The following is a 26,657-nucleotide window of genomic DNA, read 5'->3' as shown; positions in this document are numbered from 1 at the left end:
TTTTCTTTAGTTCCAAGCGTGCGGCTGTATCTGCATGTTCTAGTGTTTAATTTAAGGGAATAGTTATTTATTGCTCCTGTACCATTGGGTTAACAACCCAGACTATGCATTTGTGCTTTTAGGCAGTATTTTAAAACACTGATTCCTGAAAAAATTGAGGTAATTTTTTATTTTTATCTCCGGGGAGCTTGCCAAGGAGCCTTCTCGGACGGGAAGCTTCAGGGGTTGGCCGCGCTCGGTGACGCTTGCTTCGCCGTGCTTGGCGAGGGGCTCCGGGGAACCTCCTCACCACAGGGCCCGCCGTTAGGGAGCTGGGCCGCGGGAAGGCCGTTCCTGGGGACGGCGGCCGTTGCGGCCGTTGCGGCCGTTGGCGGGGCGGGCCCGGGGCGGGGCGAGGGGCGTTTCCCGGCGGGCCGCCGGCCCTGCCACCGCCGCGCCCCGCTGCCGCCCTCTCGGCCTCTACCGCGGCGGCACGGCTTCGCTGCGGCCCGGCGGCTCTGAGGTAAGGCGCCGCCTTGCCCTGCCCTGCCCTCCGCACCGCACCTGCGCCGGAACCCCCGGGAGGGTGAGGAGCCCTGCAGGGAGTTCGCTGTGGCGGCGGGGGAGGCCGGCCGCTTCCGTAGCGCTTCGCGACCCTGAGGCGGGCGGGCCCCTCCAGCGGCACGGGGAGCGCGGCCCCGGCCTCTCGGCCCCTCAGCCCCGGGCCGGGGTGCCCGGGGAGCAGCCCTGCAGTCGATCGCTCTTGCCCGCGGCTCCGCCGGCCACCGTGCGCTGCTGGAGCCCTGTTGGGCTGCGCTGCTCCAGGCTGTTCAGTAACAGCTTCGGGCATAAATGATTAACGGGATGGGAGCTGGCGCTGTGCCGGCGCAGCCCTTCATCCCCGCCTGGCTTTGCAGCCAAACGCGCTGAGCCAGCGCCGCGTTTGCTCCTGAAATGTTGCTTCACGTTTCTGTACGGGCTGCGGAGCGCCACTGCGAGCCCTGACCTACCCTACTGCAAGGTAGGGACGAAGGTTGCTGTGCCCCAGCTCCTGTTCCTGCACAAGTGCACCCGTTTAAGGATTTAATTTGTCTGTGCCATGGTAAAAGACTGCTGAGGTGATAGGGCTTTTTCTTTTTTTTTTTTTAACATTTGTTGTCCTTCTTACAGTGAATGCAAAATGTAGCCATTAGGCATGGAATTTGTTGGTAAGCAGCGAGAACTGGCAATGTCTTTTTATTTTCTATCATTATACAATGCTTCCTTTGCTGAGCTATAAATGAATAATGTAAGTTTCCTCCTCAGCCTTGTCATCATGCAGTCTGAATCACTTTTACTTATTTTCTTTAGGAGAGATAAGAGGTACCTCAGAAACTCCATCAGTTTCATTCCAGGTCACATTCTCCTGCATTGGTTTGGTTGATTCCAGCTTGAACATGTACAAAAGCTTTACATGCTTCAAGGCAACTGATAGTCTTCTGTGGGAATTCCTTTCTATTAACTTTATTTGAATTACCAGTGTATGTTATGAAGCATCTTTCTCCTGTTTCTTTGGGCTCCTGATGCAACCATAAAATGCCATCCAAAACATGATTATTTAAGGAAGGCTAGCTAAAGACTTTGTACGTTGAAAGTGGAAAGGAGTGTTGCATCTAAAATGCCAGGGCTAACCAGGAACACATTTGCACTAGCCATGCAAGAAGCCCTTCTGGGAGGTAACCTGTTGAATGCCAATAGTTAGAGTCTTTAAACTGGTGTGGGCTGGACACTGTGTCCTGCCACAATTGTTTCTGTGGATGCAGTCAAACTGTGTAAACATGGAATGGTTTCCAGGTTAGAATGGGCTGAGTTTTATGAGGCTTCGTCAGAGCCTGCTGAAGCTGAATGCTGCTGCTGGGTTTTGAGTGTTCTGCTAATTGCATTAAGGGAGTTGAAGAAATTTGGCAATTTAGGAGAACAGCAGGATCTGTTAAATGTAATGAGACACCAATCAAGATAAGGATTGTACTGTGTCAGGTGCTGTATAAGCATGAAACAAGGTAAGGTCACAACTCTGGGAATTGTACTGTATAAGAAAAGTGTTATGATTAAGATGAAGGAAATTAAATGTCCTTCAAAGTGTTTACAGGACTGCCCTTAACTGAAGGGTTTGCTTCCACAGTCCTTACCCAGGCAGTTACTTCTGAACTTAATGGACCCTGAGAAGGAATGTGTGCTTGAGTCTGTTTTGTTTGGCATTTAGTAATAAGCCTAAAAATTGAACACAAGCATCTCCAAGTAATTTCTATGTTGAGGAAGTTTGGGTTCTGAATCTAGATCAGTTTTTCTTACCTATGCTTTTTCAAAGAAAGGGAAACAAGGCTATGTCAGGATACCTTCTTACCATTTCTGAAATTTTAAGAGCATACTTGTCCAGAACTGAAACTTACGGTTTGGGTCTACTTTTAAGAGAAAGCACAAGATTCCAGTGGCCTGAAAAGTGTTTTATGTTTTACGTTCTCTCCTAGCAGTGGTGGAAGTACCAAAGCCATGCCTGTCAGTAGTTACAGCTAACCTGTGTTTGGTGGTAATTCCCCTACATCATTATATTTGTGTTCTGTTTTGCCCACGTGTTGCCTCCGTTGTCGTTCTAGGGACTGTATTTTCCAGTATGTTTTCAGGGCTCAAATCTTAAGGGTCTTTGCACACTGTTAAGTAATATTAGTCATGCAGAATACAAAAAAGAAAAAAAAATCCTCAAGTACTTCCTCAGAACAATCTGAAGTGGTGCTTTACGCATCCAAAGGAAAGGTCAGACTCCACTTCTTACTGTGCACTGGAGGATTTTAAAAGTAAAGCTACATAACAGTTTGGAGCAGAAGACTCAGGCACTGAGGCTTTGCACAGAGATCAAGGGAAGAAAAACAACTTGTAGGTGATTGTAAATTGTAATTAACTTGTTGTTAATATGAAGGATTTTATTGTCTGTGCTGCTCTGGGGGAATACGACCTCATACCTATTGCTGTTGCTATTGTCTCCTATATCCTTACTAGTTTTGTGTGCTTTCCCTATCCTTGTGTTTCTATCTCCTTCCTTCTGCCCTTTCTTCTCTCCTCAGATGGTTCATGAGTTTTCTCTTCAAGTTTTCTCCTTCATGTACAAAAATGAAGAGTTGCAAAATAGCTAACTTTGTTAGCAAAGTGTCTATTTTAGTCTAGACTTCTGGCATCTTAGTCCATCGCCTTCCCCCTGTTAAGAGTTACTTGTAAGCATCATTGTGTAGCGTTATGATATCAAAAAATTTGGCCCTGAACTTCATTGATGTTAGCAGGGGGCTGCAGAGTTCACACCTCTTTGCCCTGTTTGTTTCCGAGCACCTCAAGCTCAGGTAATGCCGTCTTGTAATACACCAAAGCCCAGCTCCATGCCTGATGTGATTTGATAGGATGGTCAGAAGAGCTAAATCCAGTTCATACCTGGTGTCTTGGCCAGTAGTGTGCACAAAATGCATTGCTCCATTTCAGAAAGGGTTGTAGGAGCACGAGGAATATGAACTCTGGGATGCTGGAGAGCGAAAACTGACATTTTTGACTGTTTAGTTTCACAGTATGTGAGTGGAACAGATGGATGAATAGGGCAAGTCTGACAGCTGTGACTTTTGTTTCTGAATGGAAGTGCAGCAATTTCCCTAGTTTTGGGTATGGATTAGAAGAAATCAGGTTTTGCTTATTAGCCTCCACTGTCTTTCCTGCTGAATGTTTGTCTGTGTGAAGTTTATTTGGAAACTCCATAATGAATTCCTGTGTGCAAATCCCATTTTGGGTGTGCGTGCATTTGCATGTAAAACCGCATAACTGAAAGTGTGACTGGGGCTGGGGAGAAGCGAAACATTTTCCTACTTTTCAGAAGTCAGCAGACATAATTGACCTTTTTTGTAAGAGACTTCAGAAACAAACTTTCAAATTAGTTAAGAGCCAAATGCTGGTTTCTGGATTATAAAAATCTTTTTTTATGAAGAGGCCACCGTACACTTCATACGTAATAGCAAATTTCCTCAATTACTAAGTGATTATTAAGCAACAGTCACAATGCTTTCAGCTATTATCCCAGTGCGATTACACTTACACTAGATCTCTAACTAAAAAAAAGCTTCCAGTGAGTTTATGTTTAGACAAGGCAAATAGTGCTGCAGACCCTAATTAGGGATTTGGAATAAAGTCAAAACTCTGCATGCATTTTCAACTTATCTTGTAAAACAACTAATATAGAATGCCTGTCTGTCTTTTAGTAATATGAAAGAAGCAATCCAAAAAATATGCTTGGCATATACATAGTAGGAAAGGGTTGTGGCATAATGTTTTCAAAGCCAGTTCTTTTCTGGGTTTGCTCTTTACTGAAGCTATACAGTTTCTTCAAGAGCATGAGTTACAAATGAATCTGCAATACTTTGTGACTCCTTGTCCTTTTCCTTCAGACAAAAGGCCCTTTCAATCCATTGTGGAATGGTCACTGATTTTCATGTGGTCATTCAAGAAAAGGATAGTGATTGGCCTTCATAATAGGCCTTTCAGTAATCTCTCTAGTGGTTTGCTGACTGAAAAAAAAATAAGAGTATGGTTGTGTACTGTATCCAGTGCTTAAATTACTGGTAAATCTAATCTTTCAAGTATTGAAAAGGTAAGAGTTCAAAGAAGCTTCACCTGTTTGTGAATACCAACGTGCTGCTGCTCACAGTTGGAGACAGATTTTCGTCTGTGTCAACTGGTATGTTTTTTAGTTTAATGTTCGTTGGTGAAAGGTCTGTTCCTTTTTTTTTTCCCCCCCTAAGTGTTAGGTAAATTAAACCTGATGTTTCCATGAACTGTGTTCTTTTGAGGTGGTTGATGCTATTCTATGTCCTCAGTGGTGTGGAACAATGTTATCTGCTTGTGCTGTGCATGGCCAAGTGGACAGTGAGTGATTTCTTGGAAATGTGATTATCCTGGAAAGTTGTGGGTATGTTTTGAGTTAGCTCTAAAGAAGCTCTGTTACGACTGTTGTATCAGCAGTACAGTCTCACTGAGTTGTTATCCTTCAGTGCTGATGAGGCCAACCTGCCTGGCAGCACTTTAAAATAAACACACGCCCCCATTCGGGGCAGTTAGCCTGGTATTTGTTGTCCTATCCTTGTGCAAAATCTGTGCAAGGATTTATGGTGTTCTGGATCTTATCTGGAACAGCACCAAAAGATAGCGTTTGTGTTAGATTTTTCTCAAGGTTGGTAGCTCTTCTGGATCCTGGTTGATTTGTGTTAGAAGCATGTGCACAGCTTGCCCTGAAGCTTCAACATCAGGACATCTGCCTGAGTATTCTCTGTGGTGCAGAGAAACGCACAGCTTTTTATTGCTGCTGAAGGCTGATGCATGCTGGCAGCTAAAGGGGGGGTAGATCAGAACTTGAGACTTCCTTATGAATTTAGATAAAACTGCCAAGAAAGTGTTTGGGCTTCAGATGACTGTAAGCTCAAGCATGTACTGAAATGGTCATTTCAGACTGAATTACTTCATAATGTGTAAATAAGAAAAGCTTTCAGTATATGCTGGCTTACACACACGTCCAATGTGTGGCTTCCACTTCTGCGTTACACTTAAGCCATCCACTTTTAATGTTTAAACGAGTGTCCTGTGTGAGTATAGCTAAAGGCACTAAAAACCCTACATTTGCAGTCTTGGTATGGTAGTACTCAGATTGAGTGGAAACGTGTTCAGAGACTGTGGTTTATGCTAGCCATGGAAAAACTTACAAGTCTCAAAATGGCATCACTGTGGGACTCCTCCGTACTGTATTGATGGAGGGAATAACTATCTTATGCAGTAATACCAGCCTGTACAGAATTTGATTTAGTGATCTTTAGGACTCAGTCTGAATAAAGTGTTGCCTTTTTTGCTAGTTGTGTTTTCCAATAATAACTTAGTGCTGGCTGAAAATTGTTTTGAGCTGGCTGGTCTGTTAAGCTGTTGGAATGAATTTGTGCTTTCGTGTCAGGATGAGAGCTTGTGTGTTCCTTGCTCTGGAGCTGATGAGGAGTGCGATAGCATGGAGACAGAGTGCTTGCACAGCACTTGGGTGGAGAGGCTTCCACAACTCCTGAGGGTTCCCATGTACTGCAGCTGCTTTGCTACTGCACTGGAAGAGGGAAACATATTTCTCATGAAAATCTGTGAAGAACTTGAGGGTTTTCTTCTTTCACTACAGCCAAATTACATTGGTAACAAACATGGTAGAAGCCAGAAAGGAATGAATGATACATCTGGCCAACAGAGGCAGATAGGTTGAAAGATAAGGATAAGAACAACAGAAAGGAGTTGGAAGATCAGCTGGAGTATTGGATGCATGGAGCTGTAGCATGGGTAGGACAAGAGAAGGATCTGCCAGTGGTGCCCTGAAGAGGTCTGCTAAGTGAGGGAAGTGCATGTGAACTAGAGCAGCTGCTGTGTAAGAAGAGTGCCTAGATGCCTTTGTGTGAAGAGAGCAGACGATGGTGGTTGGAAAGAGCCCTGGTGAGAGTGGAAGATCCTGCAGGCTAGAAGGAGCACTGGCAGTCAGAGGACACGAGGTTTTCAACCTTATATGTTTAGATACTCCAGTGGAAATGAAAGCTTGTGAGGTGAGAGGAAGGGGGGGGGATTACAGGGAAGATCTTTTCTGTGTAATGGTAGTACAAGATCAGGGTTTGTCTGGCTATAATGGGAGTGAGTGACAGATAAGGATCTTCCTCAGGTATGGCCACATAGTTAAGGATCTAATGGAAATGATGGTCTTGCACTGATTCATATGTCTGATAGTGAGCCCGATTCTTATGGGGCTTATGCTCACTGAAATCCACAAGGCAAGTTTGCCCCACTATCATTGCTTTCTTGTTGCTCAATAAAAAGTTTTTCACTTGTTCTCTGTTACTAAAACTGCACACCTGTCTTTAATGTCCATTCTCTTGTGCCTTACTGACCTACACATGCTGATTTGTTACCAGATTGCTGGTGGGTCAGCAGGCTAGAGAACACGGCGTAGAGTTGATCACAGTAGCTGCAATGAGATTTTTTTATGTGGCAAAAAATATTTTATCCTAAAAGAGGTAAAATAACCTTCTGAACAGTGGTGTGTGGGGGAAACATTGGGCTGAACAGACAAGCAGCTTTACAGTAGAAGATCTCTGACTTGCTAATGTTTATCTCTGTGTGAAAGGGGACTGTGGATAGTGTCACAACTTGTCTGGCACATGCTTCAGTCAGGAAATTGACACCAGTGAAGTTGCACTTTTGTGATACTGGTGTAAATTTTGTATCTTATGATCTTTTTAGTTTTTTATTAAATTCTGCTATTTTTTTGTTATGCAGTTACTTTTTAGTACGAGATGGTTCTAACCCTCGAAGCATCAATGATGTATTGGGTCTGCAGCACAGAACAGCATGTAACCTCTCAATTCTTTCCTGTCATGAGAAGCTGAAGCCCTTCTTCTGTCTGAAATAAGTGAAATTTAGGTCCTCTGCAAGTTAGTTCCTGGGGAAACATTTCACACTAAGGCTCTGTCAGTGCTCCACATATGTTAGCAGTTCTGCAGCCCTTCTGATGTGAGGGCGGGTTGAGCACTATTTCCTTCCCCAGGAGTACTGCACAAGAGGCAGCTGTGGAGCAGGTTGCAGCAGCGTGCTGCCTCTCACTCAGGTGCTCCGGTGCTTATGCAGTGCTTGGTCCTGAAACTTCTGTCAGCTCTGTGAGCGTGTTTGCAGTCCATAGAGTGTGTTGCAATGAAAGGTGCTCTATAATGTGAAGAATCATATTTTATTTTGTAATGAGGAAGCCTACAAAAACAAGGAAATTCTGAACACGGGCAGACAGTTTGGCATTCTGGAAAGTCACTCTGCTGTTGCCTAACCTGGCAACAGATGGTCATGTATGTAAAATCATCCATTACACTGCCATCAGCAGTGTATGATGGGTCGCCTTTCTCTTCGCTAATGGGATGAGCTAAGATTCCTGTGGTAGCATTTTAACATGATTTCCTTCTCTGAAGTTACACTGTATCTGACCCTGATTATTTTTACTTACTCCGCACATAATCCAGTAGGAAAGGTGGGAAGCTTCTAATTGCTGTCCTGGTGCTGGATTTTCAGAGATGTTGAGCACAAAGTTTTAATTTGAATTGTGTTTAATCAGGTCCTCCAAAAATCAGACTGCAGGTGAATGGTGTTACCTTCCAATGCGTTTTAATGAGTTGCCAAAGAGAAAACCAGATTACTTAAGCTATTGCAAGGGACATATTAAATGGAAGAGGAATCATCTTGCAGTTGCAAGGTCTATTAAATGGTAAAAGGTTAGTTATTACTATTGTTGCATCATATTAAAGGAATAAGGCAAAGTAAATGCAATTCTTAATTAAACTGATAACAACTAAAACATTAAGTGGTATCTTAAGTGTGCTCTCTCTTGAAAATAGTACCTTCTCTTTAGATAGCAGCTGAGCCTGATATTAAAGATTCTGTAAAGTAAAAAGAAAAGTCTCAAGATTACTGTTACTTATGACAAAAAATGGGCATCTTAGATCATGATATAGTGCTTGTTCTAGGGTGAACTCTGACTATCAGGCTCTGCATCATCACTGAGCTGCCTGAGGTTTCTTCAATAGTGATTTAATAGAGGGAAATGGTCAAACAGCACCATAGCAAGTACCATGTTCTGTGATAACAAAAGACCTGTGTGAAGACAACTCATTTTTAAATCTTGGACTGTAAGGTAGTAGTGTGGTGAAGCATCTTCATTACACGTGTATGGGAGAAAGGCTCTTGCAGAGCTGCATTTCTCCTGCAGGCCTTATGGCAAGCATGGGAAAACCACTGGAGCTGGCACCAGCTAGCAGCCAATGTGCTTTGGAATGACTGTTGCCGAGCGTACCATTTTATTTTTTTTTAAACTAACTTGGTACCAGACTCCAAAAAAGCCTTTTCTTTTTGCAAGTTTAAAGTCTTCTGCCATGGTCTTCATGGGTTTTCACTGCATTTTTCAGACAATTTCAGATTGTAGTACTGACATGGAAAAAAGCTTTGGGAAAGAATTTGCTGTTAATTGAAATGGAAAATACAGAGTTACATGGGCTCTTGAACAGCAGATGGACTACTTAAGATAGAAGACATCAATTATTAAGTGACCATGTTAATGCAGATGTAGAAAGGTACTTGTTCAGGGGTGAAAGTTGTTTTCTGTTGTTTTTTTAAAACATGCAAAACCACACACACACACAAAAAAAAGTCATAGGTATACAAATAAACTGTGTAGTCAAAGGAAATGTTTGTTGAGCAGTCATGATAGGAACAAGGTAGAAATGTATCAGCTGCTCGTTTTCAGCCCTCTCTGGAATCTGCTAAGATTTCAGTACACGTGATACAAGGAAGTCTAAGGAAGTGTGTGTATGATCTGTACTGTTGTACACCAGGAATGAAACAAAGATGGTGGGATTTACTCCAGTCTGACACTAGATGCTTTTTTTACATCAGTTTCAAATTTTGTGTGGTTTCTTCATTAAAAGGGTCAAGCAGATTTATCATCACACAGCTTGATCCTGCATCAGGTTCAATAGAAAGAAATGGGACCCAGCCCTTGCCTTTCCTAGCTGTTTCCCAAGATTGTTTGGAATGCCGTTTCCATACTTGGAGCATACGCTGAAATTTCAAGCCATCCAGAAGTCTGGCTGCTTTTGATGAGAATCCAGGATTTTTGTTGTTGTTTTTAAAACAAAATAAGAGTAACTCGGAAGTTGGCAATTTTGACTCAAAGTGGCTAAATGAACTCAGGTTGATAATTTGTAAAAAAAAAAAAAAAAAAAAAAAAAAAAGTCTGCCTGAAGTCGCATGAAGTAATCAAGTTCTCATAATTCCTTGAAAGGAGAAGCCAAGAACTGCTCCTAGGGTCCTAACAAGTAAATGTTAGCAGCCATATGATAACATTCATGCGATTACTGACAGATGTGAGCATTCCTCTGTGAGAAACATAAGCAGCTTAAGTGCATTGAGCATCCAACGATTGTTCCACCAAAATGACAAGCCACCAGAAAAGAACTACTTGTATAAAGCATCTTTCAAAGCTGTTACAAAAATGTCTGTGCAACTCCATTTCATATGCAATATGTGTATATAAATGGTAGGGCCAAAGCAATACCTAGATCTCTGCAAACTTGGGTGCGTTGCTGAAAATTTTTAGTTTCTTAATTTTTTCTGTGACATTAAAGCTGTGGGATTCAATTTCCAGTTGTGCAGGTATTGATTTGCCAGTTTCTGAGTTTGTCACTTAGGTGAAACAAGAAGAGGGGGTGGGGGGGAAGACCATGCAGATCTCTGTTCTATTGGTTTAAGTAATGCTTGTTAAGCAACCTAGCCCAAGGATCTTGTCCAGCCATGGCTACATTGCCTTTCATCTGGGCTTCCTCCAGGGCTCTGCCTTGGTCAGTTTCTGAATTATCATTTAGAATCATTTTGTTCTTTTTTTTTTTTCAATTCATGGCTCTATCCCTTACCCTCCCATGATGATATAGTAGTAAAATTGAGGTCACAGTAGTATCCTCAGGAAAGTCTATATTTTCAGAAATCTCTTCTTACTTAAATGTCAGGTGTGTAAAGACTAGTTAATGGTATTTCTGATAATCAGTTGGATTTTACATCCTATTAGAATACTATGTTTTGTCTTGAGGCTTTTAATTATTTTGACGTATTTTTAATATAATATTATAGATATATTTAGGAATACCCTAAGCTTGAAGGTTTTCCTTAAATTTCTGTTACTTAACCATAAGGCATCAGTGCTGAAGGAAAACCCATCAGGAGTTTCACGTTTGTTTCTTAGAAGGCTAATGTTATGTACTGTGCTCTATTATAGTTCGTATTTCTTTTTTGCATTTGCATTACGTTTGTTTTTGGGTTGGGGAGGGACAGGTCAGTTGTGGCAGAAGACTGCACTCTGAGTTTTTCCTTTTCTTCCTTAAGCTGGAAGTTTTGACATTGATCATAGGGAATTGGTGACAAACAAATTAATATGGCCTAATGCAATGATGAATGGCTGTCCTGTTGCTACTATTTTTAGATATGAGAGATTAAAATAATTGCCTCCCTCCTACCTACACCCCACATAAAATGCCTTTTCCATACAGAATGTTTGTAGTGCATTAAAAAAAAAATAGAAGAAAATTGTGTTTCTTCTCCCTTCTTTATTTTAGAGAAAATATAATTAAAGTAACTAAAGTGTATAAAGTTTCAATTCTTAGAGTGCAGGACTTTAAAACAAAAAAAATTTGTTTTCCTTTTTCTACCTTTTAAACTCATTCCTGGAAATCGTGTTACCAACAGGCTCCATAGTCCCATGCAACCATCTCTGCCTTTATATTTAGAGGAGGGATGTAGTCCTGCAGCAACAGTGGCAACCACAAGATGGAAACTGCTGTAATATGTTATATTCAGCACATGCAAAAATCACATGGAAATCTTGCACTATAAACACTCTAAAAGTGATCAAATTCTAGTGCAAAGTGAGCTACAAGGTGAAATTTGGGGGTTCAGTTCTTCTGATGCATGCATAAAGCTGAATTGTTGCTGTCCTTCTCATGTTAAAGTGTGGATGGGAATGGGATAGAGAATTGTTTATAAAATGATTTGCAAAACTGAATAAAAATATAAATGAGATTGTTTCAGTGGTTACCTAAATCATACAGTTTTGGTGTTTAAGCCTGGCCTGTCCAAGGTTGTACTAAGGACCTCTTATCCCAGAACCAATGTGCTCTGATGGCTCAGGCACTAGTCTAGTAATCCATCTGTTTTTCTCCCATCTCTGCTCTTGATACATTGCATTACCTTTTGTTCCTTCCTTGCCAACCTGCGTTTCCTTTACTGTTTTTAAGTATTGCATGTTAGATATCCAAAATGCACCTAATGCAATTAATCATAACTCTTCCTGCAGATACTGAGTTTACCTGCCCCCTAGAGATGAGTTTCTGACATGAGTTTCTAAGTCTTTAGTATCATGATACTGCATCATTTTATTTTGAAGGTCTGGGTCTGTGAAGAACGGAGCACTCTTGCCCAGTTTCTGATCAGTCTCTGATCAGCCTGTTGCTCAGTTACAGGTATTTTTGTTGTTGTTCTCTCACCTGTCCCCTCTGTACTTTGCATGTGGATTTCAGCCATTTGCAGATCAGGTAGAGATTGTTTCACTCATTTGGCAATTCTGTAGCTTCAAGTATAGGTTTAATGCTGAGCACTTGCCAGTGACAGCAGTTGTATATTTTAACTAATGAAAAATACTTGTATTGCTGTATTTTAACTCAAAATCTGTTTTAATTGGAAAGTTGCAACAAATTCATAGCACTGTTCAGAAAATGTTGAATGAGTCTTACTGTTATTGTTTGCTGGAACTATTGTACCTGAACACACGGAAGGAAAAAACTCTTCTAAAAATGCCCCAACCACAAATGGCTTCTGACCCTGAGGCCAATCATAAACTTCCAGGAGCAATACAAATTAGGGTCCTGTGAAAGCCAGGAGTATTGTTTCCCTGGATAAAATGATCTGAATCTTGTAAATATTAAAGGTAAGAACTGAGACTCAAGACCGGATATCCTGATGCATACTTTTCTGAACATCTATCAATATAATGAGATATCTTGTTTTGATTAAAAGCTGATGAGGGCACCTCATTTTTTTTCCTCTATCCAAACTGGCACTGTATTAACATCTGTGGCTAATATAAAGCATCATACATGTTGACATGGAAGGTCTTCCTGGCCATGGGAGCAGGGATGAAGAGCCAGGAGACTCCTCCATGTTGTGGAGATACTATGCAAGGGGAAATACAGGGAGCAGTTCACAAGCTGAGGGTGACAGTGTCTTTCTGCAAGTCTTACAGCTTCGCTGTGAAATGGATTAGGGCTAGACATGCAACAGTTTTCCATGGCTATCAAATGCTGTTGACTCAGCAGCTCCTGATGGTTTCCTCCCACTGCAACAAGTGGTTTGGATTGTGCAGCAGCCCATGTGCCTGTACTCTTCTACTGTGAGTCTCCTGGTAGCACCTTGATTCACTGCTCTTAATATTCTGCATTCATAGTAGCATGTACCTAAAACACCATTTCTCATCTAGAGGGTCTCACAGGCCTTTAGGAACCCTAATCAGATACTGCAGGAAATAATGATGAAGAGTAGCAACAATGGACTTTCAGTCCATTGAATACTAACAGTTTGATGTTAGTATGTTGTGTGTTAAACGAAACATTTGATTATATACAGGATGTGAAAAGATGTAGGCATTTCACTCCTGTTTTGTACCTCGGTTAATTCTACTTTTACAGTGTGCTGTAGTCCTGAACATACACCAGGAGTTGCTTGTATGGCTCATCAAATTCATTGGCTCTAGTAATTCACTTGGAGAACAGAAGCATACTTCAGAACTGAAGGTGAAGAACACTAATGTGGCTGAGGTAAATTCTGGTTTTTAGCATGTTGGCCCATTGAGGTCAATGCAAGGTGGTCAGGCAGCATGTGCGTCTGAAATCTGCTTCAAATGTTAATAGATTTACTGACATATGAAAGCCTCATTTACTCATACTGAGAACTGTGGTTAAAAGGATTACGTTGAGTTCATTTCATCGGTGATGTGAGCAGAGAATATCCATGCAGCTCTGTCTATGAAAGTTAAGAGACCATAGGAACAAGAAAGGTAGGTTGTAGCTATATTTGTTTCTATTGTGTTCCTCCCCTATTCTACATAAACAAGCAACAATTTTAGGGCATAAAATGGAAAAACATGTAGCATCAATATACTTCGTATGTCAATGTACTATGAGTTCAAAAATCTGAAACAAGTGTAAGTATAATAGTTCTTAAAGCAAAGGTTGGATTAGAGATGGTAGCTTGGCCACGTTGCATGCATATAAGTGTCTTCCAAACAACTTTGTCATTAAATGTAGCATGTCATTTCTTTTTATTCAGTGTACCATAAAGTATGCAGACTATGTCTTGTGGATATTGCTGAAACAAACTTCACAGTTGTTATACCAAAGACACTTAGAGCAGATGTGCCAAGTTATAAGCCAGTTGCTGAGGTAGGGTCAACAGTAAATATGTGTTTGTTTCTAGGAAAGTAAGTACAGACTGCAATTCTGAATCAGCGATCCATACAGGGGGTGCTATGCCAATAAACTCAGCCAAGCTATGATTTCCTTTAGCATAGGGTGGATCTGAGTTCACTGGAGACATTCCAGATTTGTACCAGTACTTACTTTTATCCAAGCTCATTTGCAGAAAAGAAAGCTGTATTTTTGCTTTATATTAGCAAAAATCCTTCATAAGTAAAGGACTGACACAAGCATTTCAGCTGAAGCCTAGGCCAACACACTTTAATCAAAGAAACAATAAGTTCCAATATGAACATTTTGCTCCAAAACTTTAGAGGTTATTTTGTTATTCATATGTCATTCCCATGAAATGGCATAAGTTAGTGTTTCATGGATCCTTGGGTCTCAGGGCTGTGAGAGCTCTGCATGCTTTCCTTTGTGATCTGAAATACCACACAGGAATGAGATCTCATTATACTCATGACTGAATTTGGCCAAGATCCCCTGGGTAATTTTGCTCCTCCTTCCTATTAAAACTTCAGAAGAATCTAAAGCTATATTTGTAAATTGATTTTGTTATACATTTTTTCATTATGGTCCCATTCTTAGAATTTGTATGCAACAAGAAAAGAGGGTATTTTCCCATTCTACATGGAGGGAAGTAAAGAGTGGACTTTTATGTTAGAAGGAGTGTATCTAATCCCAGGTGCTCTATAATATAAAACCTAGGGCACATGCTTCATGGTTCTGTTCAGCTCTTTGTCGGAAGGAAAGAGTGGTGTGAAACAGTTTAGAGGACATCTGGCTGGGAGTTCTCAGTCCTCCTCCTTTCCAGAAATCAGGATGGAGTGAGGTGGAGCAGACTGGAGGGATCCCATTGGCTCTTGAGCAGAGTGGGTGCTCTCAGAGCAGGATGCAGTGCTTGCTCCCAAGCGTGATGCTGTGTGCATCTCTCTTCTGGGCGTCCTGTCAGTAGGGATTGCCAGGTGCAATCCCTACTCCTTCTTCGTGCTTCATGTCCTCTAGGTTGTTAGAAAAGTGGACTCTCAACACTGTAGATGTGACGTGATTTAGTATCAATGAAAGGTTCTGCTCTTCCTGTTCCTCTTGTGATGTTTCTCACAAGTACAGCAAGGGTGGTGGCAGTAGACCAAGTTTCTTGAAGCCCCCCTCTCTCTATGTCCCAGTGTAACTTGGATGGGACGTTTCTAGGTGCAGTCTCTAGTTGGGTCATTTAGGTATATTTTGGTCACTTAGTTGGTAGCAGACAGTAAAACCCAGTATCAGCTGGGTGTTAGCATCAGGAAAAGTTGTAAATCTGTTCCTCAGGATTGAGCTTTTTGGTCAACCCCTGCAGATTGCACAGCATCTGCATATTCCATGTGTTAAGCATACCTGCTGTACCTATATTATGTTGCTTTTAGTGCTGATCTCACTGTCATACCTGTGCCATTTAATTTCTGTAATGCTGTCTACTAAATTGCACCATAAGCTCACCGTTCACAGCACTGATACATTATCCACCTTGCACTGATTATGTTCAGTAGGTGCCTTTTTTGTGTCCTGAAATTGTACCTCATTCTGTGAAAAGCACGTGTTCTCGAATACATTTTCACTGCCTACTGTTTATTTAGATAAGCAATTAACCAACTTTTTTAAAAACATCTTGTATGTATTATTTTGTTTGTCAGATTATGATTGTCTTGAAATACATATATATACCAAAATATACACACTGGTATTGTTAGTAATAAAATGTTTACTTTAGTTTTGGGTCAGTTGAAAAAAAAAAAAGCTTCATAAAGTGCTGGAAAAAAAATATTTGAGACAGAGGGCATGATTGATTTCACTTGAGTGTGCAAAATATGAAGTACTAATCCTTTCATAAGCTCCTGTTCTTCTATTGGAAGGCTGAAGACAGATTACATGGTGGATGTGCCAATTTGAAAACAGTGGTGATAGTATGGTAATTGAGAATGAGGTATTCCAGCTGCCATTAATCGTGGAAGTTGTAAAATGCTTAATTGTTCTGATTTAGTAGAGATGAATGGGAGGATAGTTTCTGCCCAGAAAATGACACTGGATTTTTTTTGAACTTAGTTGTGTTTTTTATCATCTTTTAGAATTAATTATAAGATTATTTTGTGTAAGCTAACGTACATATATTTACAGGGGTCTGCACTGAATATTGTAATAAATCTGTGGAGCTTATTTTTAACTTGTCACCACTTACGCTGAGACATTATTTTTGAGTTGCCTAACCTCTATAAAAGCAAGTCTTTCTGGCAGCTTGGCCTTTCAGTGTGCAAAATTGGCAAGTAAAACTCACAATGGACTTGAAGTGGCAGCAGAATTCAATTAAGAGGAGAGGCAGTTTTCACACAGGTGTGGGAGATGTGTAGAGTCCGCAGAGTGTATGGACTCTTTCTCAGTTGTCTTAAGATCTGTGGAGGCCCCTGAAGTGTATAAAAATGGAGCTCCCAAAGCTCCTCTAGGCATATCCTGGCTCATCAGGGTATCAGTGATTGCCTTAACCAGGGCTCTCCAGCTTTGTGATGTTGCTTGGTTACCATCATTCCCACAACTCTCAAATAAAGCAAAGCAAATGTGTTTTGTTCTGTTCTTTTTCTTTAAAAAGTTCCAGTTTATGGACTGGTCTACTGTATAGATCCAAAAAAAAACAGAACTGTAAATCCTCTGCAGCTTATTTAATGATCATTTTTTTCATCAAGTATTTCACTTGGCTACTCACAAAAGCTTTCTATTTAAAATATGTTTTTGTCAGTTTATTGGACTAATTCTAGGATTCTGCACAAACTCATTAAGTTCAGAAGCTAGAATCCTGGCTAGAAGTATAGAATAACAAATAACGGTTTGTGCCATCAAGTAGACTTATCTGTCTTGCTAGCTGCAGCTGGTAAACTGCCTTGTAGATATGCTTTACGTGCATCCTTTGAGGGTAGGGAAAAGGCCACAGCTTAGCTTGGAATGCATTAGAGAATATTTCATTTATTAATGATGATAATGAAGAACTGGCTTAACTGTTGGCTGATGATCTCATGTCATTTTGAATATTTCTGAATGTAGCCTCAGAAGTCCTGTCCTTAGGAGGATAATTTTGACTCATGGGCTCATGTGTTTCAGTGAAAATCCTCATCTCAAATCCAGTTAGCCAATCTTGACAAAGTATATGGACACTGGGAACTGAATGTAGCATAAGTGCCTGGGTAGCTGTTCTGTTGTCATCCCTGTCTCACGGAAGAATCTCTGTGAAATGAAAAATATCTTTTTTTAGTCACCCTCAGGCTGAAAGAGAAAAAAATTGAGATGGCCATTGTGTTGGGGGTTGTTTGTGTTTTTGTGTTTTTTTTTTTTTAAATGAAGTTAATTCCCCAGATAAGGTTTTTCTGGAAACTTTACATGTGGATGAGTTTCTTCATAAGCAGTAAAAAGGTTTCATAAGTCTGCTAGAGTCATTAACTGCGGGCCTAGACTGAGTTACAGAATTTCTCTTACTGTTTCTGAGAGCAGAGAAGGCTAAAATAATTGGAGATACCTGAGATCACCCAGAGATTGAGGAGGAAAAAACCCACATCTATGTAAACAAACTGTGGAAGGATCTATCAAAAGTATGGACGTGGTAGGAAGCAGGCAGCAATTCTTGTGGGAAGCAGAAAAGCATTGCCTGATGCTAGCTGTCTGAGTGCTAGTGCTTTAGCAGTGCCCACAACTCAGTCCTCTCTATTTTGCATTTACAGAGAGTCTGGTGGTTTAGACAGTGAACTTCTGAGAGAGGTTTCCCATCTAGTGAGATGCAATGTGTTTAACTGTGTGGTGTTAAGTTTCTAGTGCCATATGGTTCATGTATGTCTGTGTTACAGGTCCATTCCAGCTGAAGTTTGGTCAGTAGCAAATGGATCAGGCCTGTAATGCATTGAGAAGAAAATACTGGCTGGTATTGAGATAGCAGGAATAATGGACTGAAATAATGACAGGTCACTGTTAGGGGAGTAAAGATACTTAAAGACTTTTTACCTGTGGACTTGTTTTAAAAAAACTTGTTTGTAAAGAGTCTGATGCCTATCTTGATGCTCTAGCTCATCCATCATGGAGCCAGAAGAGTTTGTATCGGGTAAAAGAAGTGAATTATTGATATTCAGGTCCTTTAAGACTTACAGCAAACAGTTTTCTTTTTTAAACCATGCTATTTCATGCTGGCTGAAATTGAAGCAGTGCCAGTTGTATGTCTGATTGCGTTGTATGCTCTCTGCTGTGAGAGCCTTCAAGAACAATTTTTCTCTTTGAAAAGACCACACAGCATTTATAAGTTTTCTTCCTCACTGCAGCTGTTCTTCATTTACTGTAGTTCCCTCCTGGATTGGTGTTGAACATGGATCCTATCCTTTGCCCTACTGTGGTATTATCCCATTTGTGTCACTGGACAGAAATCTGACATAGGAGGTGAGCTGGTCCAGTCCTGAAGCTTTTATTTGGTTGTTTCCCAATCCTAAAGTCAACAGACTTTTTGCTATAAAATCTTTGGCAAATACCAGATAGAAGATGATTTTAGTCAAGAAGCTTGCGCTGCATTCTGATTGTATGCTCTTTTGTTGTAGTAAGAAATGCACATTGTAAGCATCTGTATGAACTGTCCTCTGAAAGCTGGATTCTGCTGGCTATCCTTAACACTGCCTTCCTTGGCAGGAGCTAGAAACTGCAGCAAACAAAATGAAACGTCCTGGCTGAGCAGTAAAGACAGGCAGAGTTCAGCCTTGGGGAGGACATTACTAAATGGCTAGGTACTGAGGTGCAAAACGGCAATTCTGCAATTATGTTGAAGCTGAACAGTGATAGACAAGGAGCACTGCTTACACTGACTACATCCGAGCTCCCAGTCCACCTGTATTGGGCATAAGGTTGAGGCTTAATGTCTTAAGGTTTGACTAATTATAAAAGACACTGAAGTTTGCTTTCCATGTGCTAAATAACTGTGCATTGGCAGCTAGGGAAGTGTGATTGACTCACTAGCTTAGGCCAAAATCTGAAAACAAAAAAGGTCCAAAAAAAGCCTAGTACCAAAATTCTCAACCAAGTTTTGCTGTTTTTGTGTAACAGCCAATGCTAAATAGCCTCTGCATCCAGTCACGTCAGCTGTAGACTCTGGTTCTCACACTGTGTTCCTTCAGTAACTCATGGCTTCTGATTAAATTCAGAGTTCTGTTGGGTGCTACCAGCTTTGTTTTAAGTTGGGGTTTTGATATAAGACTGGAGGACTTTATTGCTTGCTTCCACAAGGTTGTGAGTTAGATACAGTCAGGTAATTTTCAGTTATTTTTAGTGCTGATTTTTGTCCCTAGGCCATATTTTAAACTCTATTTTGGCCTACGTTTAGGATATTTCCTCAGGAATGGAGGTGTCAAAGGTTATATTTACTGTTAGGATCTAGAAGGCTCACAGGGCTGCAGTGGATTTAGCAGAGTGCAGTGTTTGAGCTCTCCTGTGTGACAGATGGATTGTGAAACCTCAGGTGAAGGTTGGGGTCAGGACTAGGTATCAGAAGAGAAGTGGTCAGAGAGCTTGTTTTGCTCGTTAAAAAGTGTAAAGCAAGATTGCATAGGATAAAGACTCCTATCCAGAGTTAGAAAGTTTGGGTCTGCTCTCTAAACCCATTACAGCACACATCCCTAGGGACAGCTGTTGTGATCTAGATTGTATCTGAGCAGCTGGTTCTAGTGCTCATGTGTGTCGTGTGTCACATTTATACCAGGATTAGGGAGCTGTTAAAAAGATCAGAGTTCAAGGTGGAGAGATTTAAGTGCTTGGTTTATTTGTATATTCTCCAAGGCTGTAGAGCTGTGATAAGACAAAAATGTAATAGGAATCGCTGCTCATGTTCAGTTTTGGTGCTGTTACTTGTCACTGAGTTCTCTTTGATGTGAGGTTTGGGGATGTGATGTCTGAATATCTGCTTTTTTGTTTGTGTCACATTGGAAGGTACAGTGGTTGAAGGTTTTGAGAGGGTGTTTAATGGTGTTTCTTCCACACACAATGCTTTCACCAGCCATAGATTTGCCAAAACGGGATATGGGCTGCTGTTTTTAAAGTGTTAGAATATGCAGAGTTGCAGCACAGTTTCCTACTTCAGGGTCTTTTTCTGTCTGAAAATGCAAAATCACTTGACCTGTGGTTGCAAGAAATGACTTTTCATTATGGTGGGAAATTACCTTAAATATTTGCAGACTGTAAGCTACAGTATTTCACTTTTATATTATCAAAGAAAATATATTTCCTTTTAATTGTTGTATATTTACTCTTGATTTCCTTTCTCCTCCCTTGAGTCGTTATTTCCTGCATAATGTTTTCTTTAATAATATGCCATGGAACACTGAGGACAAAATGGCGAGTCAGGAAGGTAATCAAATTATGGAGGGTTGTCCCATATGAATTCATATATTTTCTTGAAGGTATTGCATCTTACTTGGTCAAACTTGGTAACATTTGGGAGGAAAGCAGCTTTACAACATCCAATAAAACATTCTTTTTGTAATTTTTTCATATGGTTTATAGTTGTCTTGGTTACCTGCTTTGTCTTTTTTACTGTACAGCAGTGCAAAGCAAAGGTTTCTAACTTCAATTTTGTGCTTGTGTTCTGCTCTCAAAGTACAAGAATTACAATTCTAACTTAAATAATTTTATACCAGTGACCTTATTTCATACCGGAGGCCATACCAAAAATGGGCTTCTAAGATTACCTGTCAATTTGATCATCAATATTTCATGAAGTTCAAGAGAACAAAAGTAGTTGAAAGAACTCATATAGCAGGGGGGAAAAATACATTTTTTGAAGCTGTAAAACTCTTCTATTTTTTGTTGTTGTTTTAGAGTGTGATTTTTTTTAAAGATTTTAATTTTCCTCAAGTTCAAAAACAATCGCTCTCTTGACTTGTCTTGAAGGATCAAAACTGGGGTTTAGCAGGTAGTGTATTATGCTGGGGAAAACACAATCACTAGTGTCTCAGTACAATAATGTGCATAATCTGATCTGCTTAAATCCTAAAAATACCACCTGCAGACTACAGATAGTACTGTAAGGAGATAGGGGCCCATATTTTGGCATAAGAAATGCAGTAACTGCTAGGCATCTTACTGTCTTGTTCAGTTTCAGTTTAGGTGCCTGTTAAACAAAAGGGAAGACTTCACAGTCTTCCTTGTTCTCAGCCCTTCCTTGTATCCCTTTTGAAGAGAATAAAGAGCCAAGTCTTGTCTTTGTCTGCATCAAAGACCAAAATTCTGGTAGAGCCACAGCATGGGTATTCTGCCCAAAGGCATGCAAGTGAGTATGTTTATCTCACCAGGTTTCCAGCCTTTCTGTTGAGCTCTCAAATCTGCACCTGTTGTGTGGATTCCAACACCAAGGATTGCTCTTCAACACTGTGACATGTGTGAGTGCTTGTATTTCTTCATTGAAGTATCACATTTTAAATTGCTCCATTCATCCCTTTGATTTTGAGCATGACTGAGTCTCAGCAAGCCATGTGGAAATCCATGTTTAGATTGCAGTCAACTTTGGGACCTAAGCTGTCAGAGCCTTTGTTGTGGGAGGCTTTGCTTCAGGGAATACCTGAATGTTCCAGATGCAGATGCAATTAAGACCTTTGTACTTTGCTTTAAAGTAAAGCCTGCACTTTTAATAGGACTTATGTGCTCCAAAGCTTCACTAGAGTCTTTGGGAAAAGATACAGCTTCAATAAGGAAAAACGGGCTAAAATAGGACTGCAATCACATTTCTAATCTATTAGAGTGAATGTTTTGTAATGCAGAAGGAAAAATATTCCTGCAAAGACAAACCAGTTGTACTGGCTTAGGAGAGGCTGATTTCAGCAATCACGATGTTCAGAAATGTCAAGTAATACTTCTAGGGTTAGCTGGGGGACTGTTGAATAGATCTTATTCCCAAGCAAACAAGGATCAGTACTCACTTAAGTGGCAATTAGGAAGGAATAATTTATGTCTTGCACACGTGGCTAAATTGTAAGCTAGTCCGTGACTGCCTTCTCCTTGCTGAAGAATCAAAACTTACCTGTTACTTCTTTTCATTATTTTATTTTTCCTCTTCCAATGAAATCAGTTTCTGTCCATTCTTGTATGGATGTGGACACACAACTGTGGTTATATGTTCTTAACTTTGGGGATAATTACTCTGAAATTTCTATGCAGACCAGCAAAGGCATCACATGGCCAAAATGCTAGTGTAATTCTGGACTTCTTTTGTTTCAACTGAATTGGTGCTCTCGAGATAATGTTGCTTACTGGAGTATGATCACACTGAAATTACACTGGTGCTGTTCAGCAGGATTGAATTAGTAACTGGTGAGTTAGTGTATCTGTTGCACCTACAGCCCTCTTGTATTAATGGCTAGAACAGTTTGTATTACTTAAGGTTTATCTTTCTGTATATCCCAGTGTGCTGGCTAGATTGAGTTTAAAATGAGTTATTTTTTAAAAAACAGGCTTCTTTTAACTGGGAGTATTGTATGTGCAGTCAAGAATAGGTCTAACAAGTCTTAGGCAATTGCCCAAGCTTCTGTGGCAGTGAAAATAAGCCCTGTAAAAACTGTTTAAGGGTATCTGTCAGCACCTCCATGTGTTGACCAGAGCAGAGAAGGGAATGAGGGATGGTTTTTCACAAAACATACTCCTATAAGGAGAGCGCACCAAAGTAAATCAAAAATAAATTAATTGACAATTTTCTTTTTAACTTCCAGCTGTTTTTGCAGGAGATCCAGTCCATTGGAGAAGACAAAAATAAGAACAGAAACTGGACTCATTCACAGTTGTAAGATACCTTTTATATTTGTCTTTGCAAGTCATTGTGACTAGCATGTGAGTAAGTAAGCTCAGAAACTGAAGTCACACTTTCAGCCTATCCTTTACAGCCTTGAGTTGGTGACCTTGAGTTGGTCGTGTTTCTTGAGCTGTCCTGCAAAAACTGATCATGGTGTTGTGTGCCACTGTGATCATAACACAAGGGGGGAAAAACAAATAGCAAGAATTGGAAGAATACTTGATTCATTCTCTGTAGCTCTGACTTCTTACTTATCCACTAATTCTGTATCTTTGTATGCTCACTTTCGCAGTGCACATTAGTGTTATAAATAACAAATGTAAAGTCTGTTTATTTATAGCTTTTATCAGTGTAGGAACAGGAACTTTAGGGGGTTCTTTCGCCATGGCAGTGCAGCCTATTTGAACGTCTTGGAAGCTGCTTTGGTTTCTGTTTTGTTTGTGGAGTCTATCTTTCACCTTTCCAGATAAATTCCTTTCCTTTACCTTCTTTCTGTGTGTCACTAAGTTGACAATCTCTTACTATAGTGTCCTACTGCTTCCCCTCATCCTTTTCAAATTGAACCTCTATGAAGATATATCATGATTTGTGACTGAAGGTTCTGCTGAACTGGTATTTAGAAGTCACCTCTCACTAAGTAATATCTAAAGTAGTGTTCAGAGGATGGTGGGAAGAGGCAGCTTCATAGTAATAATAATAATAAAAAAAAGGTAAACTTATAGAATAAAATACTGAGAAATTGGGTCTCTGCAATTGCTTCAATTCAGAGGTAGCCTGAATCCAGTACTTTTTGACACTTGTTTTGAAGGAAATAATTATATCAAGTAATTCCTTTTACTATTGTGTTTGAAAGTAGTTGGTGTCTGTCTGTTCAGCATGTTTAAAACAAAGCATAAGCTGCAGCCCGTTCCAAGTCTAACAAGGGGACTAATGTCTTCATCCTTCTGTTTTTCAAATGTCTTCAAGGTTCTTCTGTTTACTTGTAACTTAGGATCTCTGGATAGCATTCCTTATGAATTGCTTCCTGGGAAGTCTTCAGTTATTCTCATTCACTTATTACGTCATTTTTGTGTCAGTGAAATGATGTAACAATACTATTCTTCTGCACTTGAGCATGGATTTTGGGAGGATAAATAGATCATGTATTGATGCTCATGAAATAACTCAGACGTTAATGTAACAGGCAGAAGGAGGACTCATTTGCACACATCCTAGATTGCACATAACCATATTTCTGTGGTATTTCACCTTTCTTAAAGATTTCAATTTTTAAGCACAGTTGCTACATGGCAAAATGCCAAAGTGTTTGGTGATGGAAGGTTTATAGGCAGTGGCTGAATAGATTCAGTCTGTTAACTGTTTAGTACTTCAGACTCAGTAGCTGTGAGCAGTGTGGCTTCCTCAAAGGAAAGAAGATAGATAGATATGGGTGCCCAAAGTGGTTCTTGCATATCTGCTGATCCTGAGTGTGGCCAAATACATGGTGAAATATTGCTTGTCTGACTATAAGCTCTATTTATTACAACTAAGTGAATCACTGGGTCAGTTCCCAACCAGACCTCGAGCTGTCAGAAACAGATGGCCTGTCTAGAGAGTGGGATACCTTGGAAGCATCTTCACCCTTGTCAGAAGTGTCAATACAGCACAGGAATTTCTCAGAAGTGCAGAGCTGGCTTTCAATGACTTCAGTTAAAAGGTGATAATTTCTCAGCAGTGTTTGGTCTTCTGCATCAGAATAATAGCCTGTGGCTCTGAAAATGGGGAAATTGTTGCTGGTAAGTAACTGGAGGGCCAAATTTGTATACCAGATCATGTACTTGGAGGGGCAGGAGTAGGGAGGGGTCAGTATAGCCCTCAGGCTGGTAAAAGGCTGGTTTTCAAGCTCTGAGAAACCTTCAGGTCACTATTAGAAGATGGCAGGTGTCTGTAAATCCTAGAAATAAGACTGATATCTTAAATCAATACTGAAAATGTATTCCTATACTTTCTTTTTACCTCAATATCCATCAGTAAAATAATTTTAATAATAGTAACTCTGTACAGCTCAGGTGCTTGGATGTACAGTGCCATACAAATATCTACAGAAATAGTAGAATATTGCAGATACTGAATACTGGGGGCAAGTTTAACGTCAGAATCTGAGAAGAGTATAGTACACAAACGTGGCATGGTTTTTCTGTATGACTTGCTGTGGAGGGTTTGTCTTGTACAACAGCCAAGCACCCACCTAGCAGCTTGCTGACTCCCCCACCCTACACCAGTGGGACAGGGGAGAAAACAGAAGGAATGAAAGTGACAAGTTCTGTTTGACAAGCTCATCGTTTGAGATAGACTGTTTAATATGTGAAGGAAAAGGGGTAGGGGGGAAGGAGTGGAAATAACATAAGCAAAGGGAGTTGATTCACTACCACCTGCCACATGCGGACTGATGCTCTGCAAGTCTCTGAACAGCCACCTTGTAAACAACAGCAACAAAAGCCTCTCCCCTAGCTTTTATTATTGAGCTTGAAGATACATGGCATGGAATATCCCTCTGGCTAGTTTGGGTCAGCTCTTCCAGATGTCTCCTCCTAACCTCTTGCCTACCCCCAGCCTACTCACTGTGGGCAGGGGGGCGCGTTGACACTGTGTAAGAACTACTCAGCAATAGCCAAAACACTGGTATGTTATCAGCATTATTGTAGCCTCAAATCCAAAACATAGCATCATATGGGCTGCTGTGAAGAAAATTAACTCCATCCCAGCAAGACTCAGTACAATTTTTAATGGAATGTAGCTCTGAAAGAATTACTTAAAGTACAAAATCCTGTTGTAATATTTTCAGAACATAATTTTCTTAATTAAAAGTGTTGCCTAGGCACACATCTTGTTGCAGTTTATATAAATATGTAATATTCTGCCTTAAAATAATCAATGCTTCCACTTCTCTGAGTTTATCGTGAGACTAGACAGATAAAATGCTTTCAGTATTAAAACGTTAAGATTTAAAATTGCAAGATTACCCTAGGAAATTGCAAAAGAAAAAATCTGATGAATGAAATCTTTGTTCAATTCTGATGAAAATTGTAGTGAATCACTGTCAGTGTCTCTGTTCTTTGCTGCATCCCTTTATTTTTGATTAGGTACACTGTTGTCAGTGGAAAAATAACTGGTTGCTGTTTGAAAACAGCTCAAGAAGTATTTCAGGTTAGATTTCATTGATCACACCAATATCAAAGTCTGAAACTGAAAGCAGGTTGAGCTTTCACAGAATTTTCATAAAGATTAAAGGAGATGAGCTCTTGAACAGGTACTTTATTTTTAGGATATGTGGACTGCTCTGTTACTGCTAGCCCTTTATTCCACTTCTGCTAATATTAAGATGGATAAGGACTTGTTACTGGTGGTGAAAAGCATCACAAAATCTTGGACAAACGTGTAGCAGTGTGATGTGTCTGAATGGAAGAGTTCAAGGTCTCCATCTTCAGTCTCTTGCTGGACTTTTCAGCTGGTGCTAACCACTTCAAGGAGAAATGTGATGTTACGTGCTTACTGTGTCACCTTCATAGGTAGCATAGGAATTATGGGTAAGCATACAGTACACGGTGAATCTTCAAAGAAAAGCATCTGTGCAATTGCTCATGGCTTTTCAATATTGAAACAGGTTTGAATGAAGGTTTCCATGAATGGTTGGGAAGGGTAAACACACTCATAAAAAGACACTGTGCAGGGAAGGTAAGACAGAA

At 40.4% G+C, this 26,657-nt stretch overlaps 1 protein-coding gene across 7 annotated transcripts in view; it reads left to right on the top strand.

The window, feature by feature from the left end:
• Window positions 1–354: 354 nt before the first annotated feature.
• SPATS2L (spermatogenesis associated serine rich 2 like) overlaps window positions 355–26,657 on the top strand; it is a 76,591-nt gene continuing 50,288 nt past the window's right edge. For 2 of the 7 annotated variants that reach the window (XM_080599656.1, XM_080599657.1), the window contains exons 1-2: window positions 586–1,000; window positions 22,853–22,923. The gene's annotated coding sequence lies outside the window, so the exon portion shown is untranslated. Of the gene's footprint in view, window positions 1,001–22,852; window positions 22,924–26,657 lie in introns of those variants that run through there. The other 5 variants (XM_080599662.1, XM_080599660.1, XM_080599658.1 and 2 more) reach the window with 5 other exon arrangements.

Source organism: Anser brachyrhynchus (assembly GCF_964034855.1).
Source record: "Anser brachyrhynchus genome assembly, chromosome: 7".
In the NCBI taxonomy this organism is placed as follows: domain Eukaryota; kingdom Metazoa; phylum Chordata; class Aves; order Anseriformes; family Anatidae; genus Anser; species Anser brachyrhynchus.
The sequence above is the reverse complement of the archived record's forward strand: the minus strand, read 5'-3'. Positions and strand labels throughout refer to the sequence as shown.